We start from the raw sequence: 9,294 nt of genomic DNA on the forward strand, positions 1-9,294 counted from the left end.
TCGTAGCACTCGTTTGAGTCTAACCGTTGTAGGGAGAGACCTCTCATTCGAAGAATTATCTGGTCTTAGTAATATGTAATGGTATTCGCGAGCTAGTTAGGGAGAGATGACCGGAATTTCTTATGTGGCTAATGGCGGAGAGTAGGTCGGTGAGTTACCCTAGGGTAAGCCTAGAATGAGATTAGCAAAGAATGCAACAGTAGTAGAAGGGACTTGGTGAAGTCGAAGCAGTTCTTGAGGAAAGTACGGATAGATGTGGAAGGTAGTATGGGCCCGTACTATTGAAAACAGAGGATCCGTACTCGAGTCAAGGAGAGCTAAGATAGAACCAGGGAACTTGTAGAATGAATGAGACCTCTCGAGGTTATGTATGAACCTGAAGATTATGTGTTTTTTTTTTCAGAATGGTGATGATTAGGCGACATGGAGCAGGAGGGCCGGGATCAGGATTAGGATCAGGTTCAGGTTCGGGATCCGAACCAGTTGATGAGAGACTGCACGAGTTCATCGCGTCAGAGATCACGAGAGGCATCCTTGAGGTGAGCCCGGTGATTTTCGGGTCGATCAAGGAGGGGATTATCGAGTTGATGGAAGATCGCCCCAGGGCGTTCAGGAGCGATATGGCATCTAGCCAGACGGGGACACGCACACTCTCTTTCAAGGAGTTCAGGGGATGTGGTGCGCTAGACTTCAAGGACACACACATTCTCTTTCAAGGAATTCAAGGGACACACACACTCTCCTTCAAGGACTTCGGGAGATGGATTGCATACATGGAGTCTGCCCAGTTGATAAGATTCTATCCTGAGGGCTCGAAGGTCCGGTATGTTGTGGGATGTTTAAGAGACAGAGCTAGAGATTGGTAGGAGTCGGTCGGTGACTCTTTGGGAGCCTCAGCCATTGAGGCTATGACTTGGGAAAACTTTGTGGCCTGGTTTAGGGCAGATTTCGTGCCGACTGTGGAGCTCCAACAGCTGGCCATGGAGTTCCTCGACATGAGGCAGACGACAGAGACAGTGGCAGAGATTACCGCCAAGTTCCAGGAGAGGGCCTTGTTGGTGCCTCAGTATACAGGAGATGAGGAGATGCTGAAGACCCGCTATCATGACATGTTGAGAGTTGATATTCGGGAGTATGTAAGCTACTCGGCATGCCCGACCCTGGATTCTATGATTGCCAGGGCGAGGGAGAGAGAGATTGACTTGGAGCACATCAGGAAGAGGAAGGCGGAAGAGGGATAGGAGACAGGGGTTTCAGGGAAGAAACCCAAGGGATTCGAATCTAGGTCGAAGGGCCATCAGGGCAAAAGCTGCTGTGGGAAATGTGTCAGGTCACATGAGGGAGTTTGCTGCACTGGGACATGATCATGCTGCTACAAGTGCGACAAGACTGGGCACTTTGGCACGGATTGTACTTGTAACACCCAAAAATTTCAAGCCAATTTAAAACTTTTCAAAACATTTAAATCCAACAGTTATTACATATTTGTTTTTCAAAATAGTCTATATCAGAGTTTTTCCCAGAAACATAAACAAAACATGAGGAGTTGTACAATCATGCCTTCACCTTGCCACGATCCCCTGATGTACCTGAAACAATAAACTGAAAGCGTAAGCCTGATAGCTTAGTGAGTTCCCCCAAAATACCGATACATTGCACATAATACATATACAAATAACAACATATACTGAGTCCACAGCCTTACAAACTGGATTACCCTCTGGGCCCACAATGTGAGTCTGGATTACCTTACAGGCCCACAACTCACATCTAGATTGCCATCGAGCCCACAATACGAGTCTCCCTTGGCCCGTAACTAGAATGCTGCAGGGTTTGTTGGATCACTGCACGGAGCAGTATCACCCACTATTGTAAAAATCCCGACTAGGTCCCAATTAATCTCCGATTAATCCCTAGGCGCTACCTGACCGATTAGAGGGCGCCTAGCGATTAATCCCTCCATACATAATGAGTGAAACAATATAAACTATGAAATTTTAACATTTTGAAGAAGTTTTATCTCAATGGAAACTATTTGAGGCATGATTAGTGTTGTATTAATTATATCCGCCTAGCTGATTAATCCCTTAACCTCAGTCCACCGACTAGCTAACGTCAAGCGTTTTTTACAATCTTGGTATCACCTCAACCCATCCCACATAATATGTCAACATACATCATAACTAATGTGCATATAAATGACCACATAACAACACAGGTAGTCCTACAGACCTACCTAACTGACATAACAACTAGCATGCAACACTACTCATACTCAACATACTACCACTGCTAGGATACCATATCCAATGGGTCGGCCTTGGTGCCTTAGACCCCTTAGTATAGTGAGGATAACTCACCTCGCAACTGTTGAATCGGAAGAAAACTCGACTCTCTGATTACCGCCTTAAACTCCACCACCTATATTTGCCACACAACCATGCTCATAAATTCCCAAAATGCCCCAGAAGTCGAATAGTCAACCCTTGGTCAAGGTCAAAGTCAACTGCCAAGGTCAATAGTCCATGTTGACCTTAACTCGTCGAGTAACCTCAGCTACTCATAGAGTTTCATGCATAACTCGCCAACTCGCCGAGTCACTAGAGTGACTCGTCGAGTTCCTGAGGTTTGCGACTATAAACTCCTTGGCCGACTCATCGAGTTTCCCTTGCAACTCGCAAGTTCATATGTGTCCAAAGGTTGCGAAAACCCTAGCTGATTCGCCGAGTCACTCATCTGACTCGCTGAATCCACGACAATCTTCATCAGACTCGCCGAGTCGTCCATACGACTCGCTGAGTCCCTTCAGTCCTTCATCCATACAGATGCTTTTTAAGCCATGCTAAGGCTCCATATTGAAGATCCAGCTTCCCAAGGCATGTTTATCACGTAAAGTTGCAAACTTTACGTGCATGCAAGGCTATGGAGACTCTAAATGACACATTCAAGCTTGCAATGGAGTTTTACACCTTATGAGAGTCTCATTCATGCAAAAGTTGGAGGCTTTATGGACTTGGAGACCCAAGGGAGTTCAGATCTGAAGTTGCAACTTCAGATCTTAGCTCAACCACAAGAAAGGCTTCCTAATATGCTAGAAAAGCCCTAAAATCCACCCAAAAGAGGTCTAGAATGAAATGAGGTCAATATATCAGCTTAATACCTTCCAAAGGATGCCAAATGAGGTAGATCTCTTATTCCCACACGTTCCTGGCTCCTAGTCACTTGATCTCCAAGTTTTTCTCACCAAAAAAATCCTCTTCCAAAGCTTAAAACACACCAATGGAGCACACTCACACGAATTAGGGTTGATGAAGTATCAAGAGGATGTAAGAGGAGGTTGAGGAGGCCAATGATCCTTTAAATATGGTGCAAAACCCCAGAATTTAGGGTTTCATCCTCCAGCTCCTACTTGTTGAGTCCATACTTGGATTCGGCGAGTAGGTCACTTAAACTGTAACGACCAAAAATTCAAGGGTAAAAATTTCATTTTTAATATAATGAAAACATAGATATCATTTATTCCAAACATGCAAAACATTATTAACTAAAACATTTATCAGAGTCCATCCCAAAATCATTCAATGCGGAAAACATGAGTGTGTTCACTGCGATCAATCTGTAAGCATGAATCTTAGTGAGTTTCCCAGAGCATACCCCACACGGTCCACATAATCACATAATCCATATTAGCTATAAAAGCTACAGAAACCATATCAATCATGTATCCATATCAATCACATATCCATATCAATCACATAGCCTTACATATCAACATATACGGATGCCGTGGGATCGTCCCCAAGGTCTTACTCCAGGATGCCATGGATCCCCCTCATGGTCTTACACCTAAGTGACATGGGCTCTCCCATGGTATTTGATAGGAAAGCCATGGGTTCTCCACATGGTCTTACATCTAAGTGCCATGGGCTATCCCATGGTCTTCCATGCAAATATCACAAAGACGACTAACATACCACGTAATCACTAGCATACCATATATATATATATATATATATATATATATATATATATATATATATATATATATATATATATATATATGCATGCATATCAGTAGTGAATCTACAATAAACACTACAACATAATAGGAAATTCATGGTCTTACATCCAGGTGCCATGGGCTCTCCCATGGTCTTCCATACAAGCACAACACATATACCACCAACATACTTCCTAGAAAATAACCAACTAATATGCCACATAATACAACTTCAGCTAGTGTACCCCATATCATAAAATGGGCCGGCCTTGGTGCCTTAGACCCATTGGTATGGTGAGGAGACTCACCTGGCACTACTGAAGTCCCGCAGATAAAACTCCAGTGCTGGTTGACAAGTTCCCGAACTGTCAACATCAGAACATCACCCAATTAATAATTGGGTTCCACTACATAACCATAAATACATACTTTGGATAATTACTACATTACCCCAAGCTAACTTTATACCAACCCAAGATCCAATCCATAGGCCCAAAAGTCAAACTAGGAATCAAAGCCCAACATATGGCCCAATTTTCCAAATTGGGCCCAAGCCTTTACATGGTCTTATTCAAAGGCCCAACCATTTATTCCGGTCCAACATTTGACACTCTAATGGCCCAATATCATATAATCCTTAAGGCCCAAACTATGACCCATCTATGGCCCAATTTTCCAAATTGGGCCCAGGCCTTCACATGGGTCTTACCATAAAGCCCAACAACACAGTCTAGTCCATACGATCATTCTTGGATTGCCCATTAATGATCCAATTACCAAAGCCCAATGGAAAGGCTCAACTCAAGGCCCAAGAGAAATTAGGGTTTCACATAAAATAATGATTAGGGTTAAGTGTTCCTACTTAACCTATTAAAGACTTATTCCCTTAAGTCAAATATTGCTTTAGATTAATTTGCCAACAATTATTAATTAATAATTTAAGTTTAATAAATAATCCCGATTCGGGCCCCAATCAGTCCCGAAATTAGGGTTTCATGACATTAGGGTTTTCCAAACCCTAATTAGGGTTTCCAAACCCTGATCCGGTTGGAATACCATACATGTCGGGTCCAATCAACCATCGGGTTGGTATACCCCCAACCTATTGACTGATGCACAGAGCAGTCCAATCTCACCATATACCATAATAATCATGTTGGGTACAATCAACCATCGTGTTGGAATACCCCATGCCCAGTCAATCATAGGGTCCAGTCATCCTCGGGATGGAATAACCTGGATTGGAATGCGAATATATACATAACTTGGGTGCAATCAACCATCAGGTTGGAATACCCTTGGTTTGTTGGCTCACGTACAAAGAAGTAAAGCATCAACCACCAACCAAATATGTGCACATATATACATAAGCATATAATCAGTCAGCAGACAATTAGGTAAATCTTCAGATCACTAAGCATATCATCATACTATCACATATCAGGATATCTAATCCAATGGGTTGGCCTTAGTGTCTTCGACCCGTAAGTACAATAAGAAAGACTTACCTCAATCCGCTAATAATCAAATAACTTCTTAGACCGCCGAATCAGATAATCTCGCACCAACTAACAATAAATACAATCTTAATCAATAATTAACCCTATAACCCAAAATACCCTTAGGTCAAACTTGGTCAACCATGGTCAAAGTCAAAGTCAATGGTTAAGGTCCAAAAGTCAATATTTCTTCCAAGCGGAGTACACCCTGCGTACCAAGAGAGTACGCCCATCTTACTCTGGGCGCTGACTGCATATGCCCAGCGTACTAAGCCCAATCCCAAAACTCCATTAAGTTCTTACATCCAAAACTCAGATCCAAACCCAAAATGATGTACTAAGTCATAAAGTTTCCAACTTTATGACTTTGTATGGTTATAAAGTGCTTAATGTCCAAAACCCTAAGTTCTTAACGCAAGAAAATATCACAACTCTTGCATGGAAGGGATAGAAGGGTCAATATCACATTTTTATAGTTCATAATAGCTTTATAATGGATAAAGTTTCCAACTTTATCCATTATAATGGTCCCAACAAACAAGATCTAGTCTTTAAGTCTCAAAGGGACCCAAAAGTTTATCTTTTTCAACTTAATCCATTAAGTATAAGTCGCCAACTTTCATATCTGAATCAAAATGATGTTTAGATAATAAAGTTTCCAACGTTATCCATAACAAGGTCACAAAATTTCAAGATCTAAACTTTATGCACTAAAATGACCAAAAGCTCGTGACATCCAAAACTAGTTAGATCTAACAAATGTATCATCAAAATTCAAACTTTATACCTCTAGAAGATAGATCAAGGTGAACAAAGTCTAGATCTACAAGCTCCAATGCAACCAACACTTCTCTAAGAAGTTCCTTCTTCTCCGAGGTACACCATGCATACTCCAAAGCACTCAAAAACACCTTCTTTTATCACAAAGGGGTCAACTAGGGTTATGGTTTCATGGAAGGGGTGTTAGAGGGGTGGAGGCTGAGAATGGAGTGGGTTTTGGGGAGTTAAGGTGCTTAAATAGGGATCAAACCACAAATATAGGGCTTAGGCCATGATTTCATACGCCCAGCGTACTTATGGTATGCCCAGCGTAATTAGGGTGTCTCAGTACGCCCAACCTACTCTCCTCTGTACGCCCATCGTACTCAGCATAACCCAAAACCGACTAAACTTCAAACAAGCATAACTTCTTCGTTCTAACTTCAAATTTGATGTTCTTGATATCCAATGAAAGTCAACAAGAAGCTCTACACTTCTATCAACTCATCCTTGCCTTAAAACTTTCCGAACAAAAATCCAAAATTCATAAAAGCCCGAACTGACACTTTACCGAAATTCTTCTTGGCGCCAAAACATAGACCGGACTCCCGGATCATCCAAATTACATTACCCACACCTAAATAGGTCTAGATCTCTTTTCCTTAAATCCCCTAAGCCTGATGATACTCGGTCTTCGAGTCACCACCCCCACATAGGAAATGATTCGGAATAGGGTGTTACACATATAAGGAGTTCATGTATAAAGTTTTTCAAATTGAATGACGCCTTGAAATAACATCCTTTCTGATTGAAACTGTCACTCCAATCATCCTTATTAGAAGCTGCAACAACACCATTCACAAAATTTAAGTGAATCAATCAGCAATATCAACGACAATGTCAGTAAAATTGTTTTAAAGGAAAACAGAGATAAGGAATTAAGATTTCAAAATTTGAATCCCACAACCTATGATGTGTATGTATGAACAATCGATATAGATGTAAAAAGATTAAAATCAAAGAAAAAATGTCCTTCAATATCAACGAATGCATTCTCATTTGTGATTTCAAAGCTACCATAGATTCATCAAAATAAACGATATATTAAAAAGAATTTAAGAAATACTAAATTATGAAGAGAAAGAGAAAGTGAAGTAAGGATTTATTACAAGGTTTGTAAAGGTGACCAATCTAGTAACCACCAGTGCCATCAACATGAAAGAATTGCATCAATTCAAATCATAATCCAGTTTTCTTCATTAAGAACCAAATCTTATATACATACACCTCTCCTGTAATTCAAATTTAGTGACTGTGTCAAGTATCATTCTTATAAAATAATCCTTCCTACTGATAGACAAACAGACACCTGTATATAGCAAACCAGGTAACATATACATGTTCTTTCTTTAAGAGTTATATAGTGGAGGCTTTAAATTCCTAATAGAAAAGATGAGCTAACAGTGGCAACACTTGGATGAAACCTACAATTAAATCAAAAGGCAGTCAGTTGGTTTAATTTTGACTGACAGAGGGGTTTGCTTGATGTGGATATAATTCGCCTTTTTTTCTTTGATCGACAAACCCAAATCGAGATTGGAAGAAAGGCCGCCATTAGCCCGTTAACTTGGAAAACACAAACAAAACCAAATTCAAAATAATTTAGGAAAATCGTTAAGGGAAGAGCAGAATAGAAATTTCAAAAATAGAGGTCATGATAGGAAGAAACAGAAATGGCATTGAATCCCTTTACCTGAACCGATTCCATAATTTCAATCAACACTCTTTGCAAGCATCCTTTGTAGGCTTTGATGATGTTGGTGGATGAAACCGGGGTCGGTTGAATGATAAGGGTTAGGGTTTTGATGCCCGGTGGAATGATTTGTTCATAAAGTGGATTTGAAGAAGATACTATAACCCCTAAATCGACATCGGCTTAAATCCTAAATCGCAGAAAACACATAAGCATATAACACTATAGGGCAAAAAAACCAAAATGAAGTGTAGTAAATACCTGGAAATCAAACGGATGAGCAAAAGAGAACGAAAAAGGAGCAAGTTACAAGCGTCATCAAGTTTTTTTGTGAGAAACAAACTATCCCTCATTTGATCGACAACAATGATTAAGATACCAATTAGAGTTCGTGGAGTCTGAAGTTTGTTTGTAAGAAGCAGTGCTCGATGTTGGAAACCCACATAGAACAACCGACATCTACAGTAACAGGTAGATGCTTCATGTATGGAGGTAATCAGCTTTACAAATTAGGGCTACAAATCACACAATTCTTGTATGTGAAATAGCAAAAGCAACAGTCAGTTTAGGGCATGAAATCGTTGAAGGAAGTAAGATAATAACAACCGATACAATTTATTAATCGACGGAGGCATGAGTGATAATCAGTGATGTGGTGGAGAATCGAGTAAATGATGCCTTCTCTTTGAGATAAAAGAAAAAAGAAGGAGGTGGAAGCATACCAGATGAAGACATGATTGGCCAACGGTGGCGGTGGAAACGATGGTAGAGCAGAGGGTGAAGGACTTCATTCTGATGATGTAATATGGTTGTGGTGTTCTTCTACAACGATGATAAAAAGAAAAGGGATCGACAAAGGAATAAAATTATTGAAGGAAGTAAGATAACAACATTTAACAAAGCGGTGGAAAGTAGATGTGAGAAGAAGAGACGGTGCTCCAATTCCAAAGCGGCTAGAAACAAAGATGGTATTGAAGCATAAACAAACCACTCAAGCCATAGCTCCAAACGTGCTACTATATATATATATATATATATATATATATATATATATATATATATATATATATATATATATATATATATATATATATATATCATTGAAGCATAAACAAACCACTCAAGCCATAGCTCCAAACGTGCTACTATATATATATATATATATATATATATATATATATATATATATATATATATATATATATATATATATATATATATGTTTTTGTTGTAAAATATATATTACTACTGTGACAAGTATGTTGCTATAAATACAAAACCGT

General features: G+C 39.8%; 1 long non-coding RNA gene across 5 annotated transcripts; it reads right to left on the bottom strand.

The window, feature by feature from the left end:
* Positions 1-1,430: 1,430 nt before the first annotated feature.
* Positions 1,431-9,015, bottom strand: LOC145058170 (uncharacterized). Of its 5 annotated transcripts, none has more exons than XR_013686257.1 (5): positions 8,273-9,015; positions 8,012-8,201; positions 7,428-7,884; positions 6,287-7,100; positions 1,431-1,589 (listed from the first exon to the last, which is right to left on the bottom strand). It is a non-coding gene; the product is annotated as an uncharacterized LOC145058170 (long non-coding RNA). The 5 variants fall into 5 exon arrangements; XR_013686256.1 differs by lacking the exon at positions 1,431-1,589 and having other exon boundaries at positions 6,117-7,100; positions 8,273-8,543; positions 8,734-9,015; XR_013686259.1 differs by lacking the exon at positions 1,431-1,589 and having other exon boundaries at positions 6,117-7,100; positions 7,428-7,550; positions 7,628-7,884.
* Positions 9,016-9,294: the final 279 nt, after the last annotated feature.

This window comes from Lactuca serriola, chromosome 6, assembly GCF_051521515.1.
Source record: "Lactuca serriola cultivar US96UC23 chromosome 6, Lser_US96UC23_V15, whole genome shotgun sequence".
NCBI classification, from domain to species: Eukaryota; Viridiplantae; Streptophyta; class Magnoliopsida; order Asterales; family Asteraceae; genus Lactuca; species Lactuca serriola.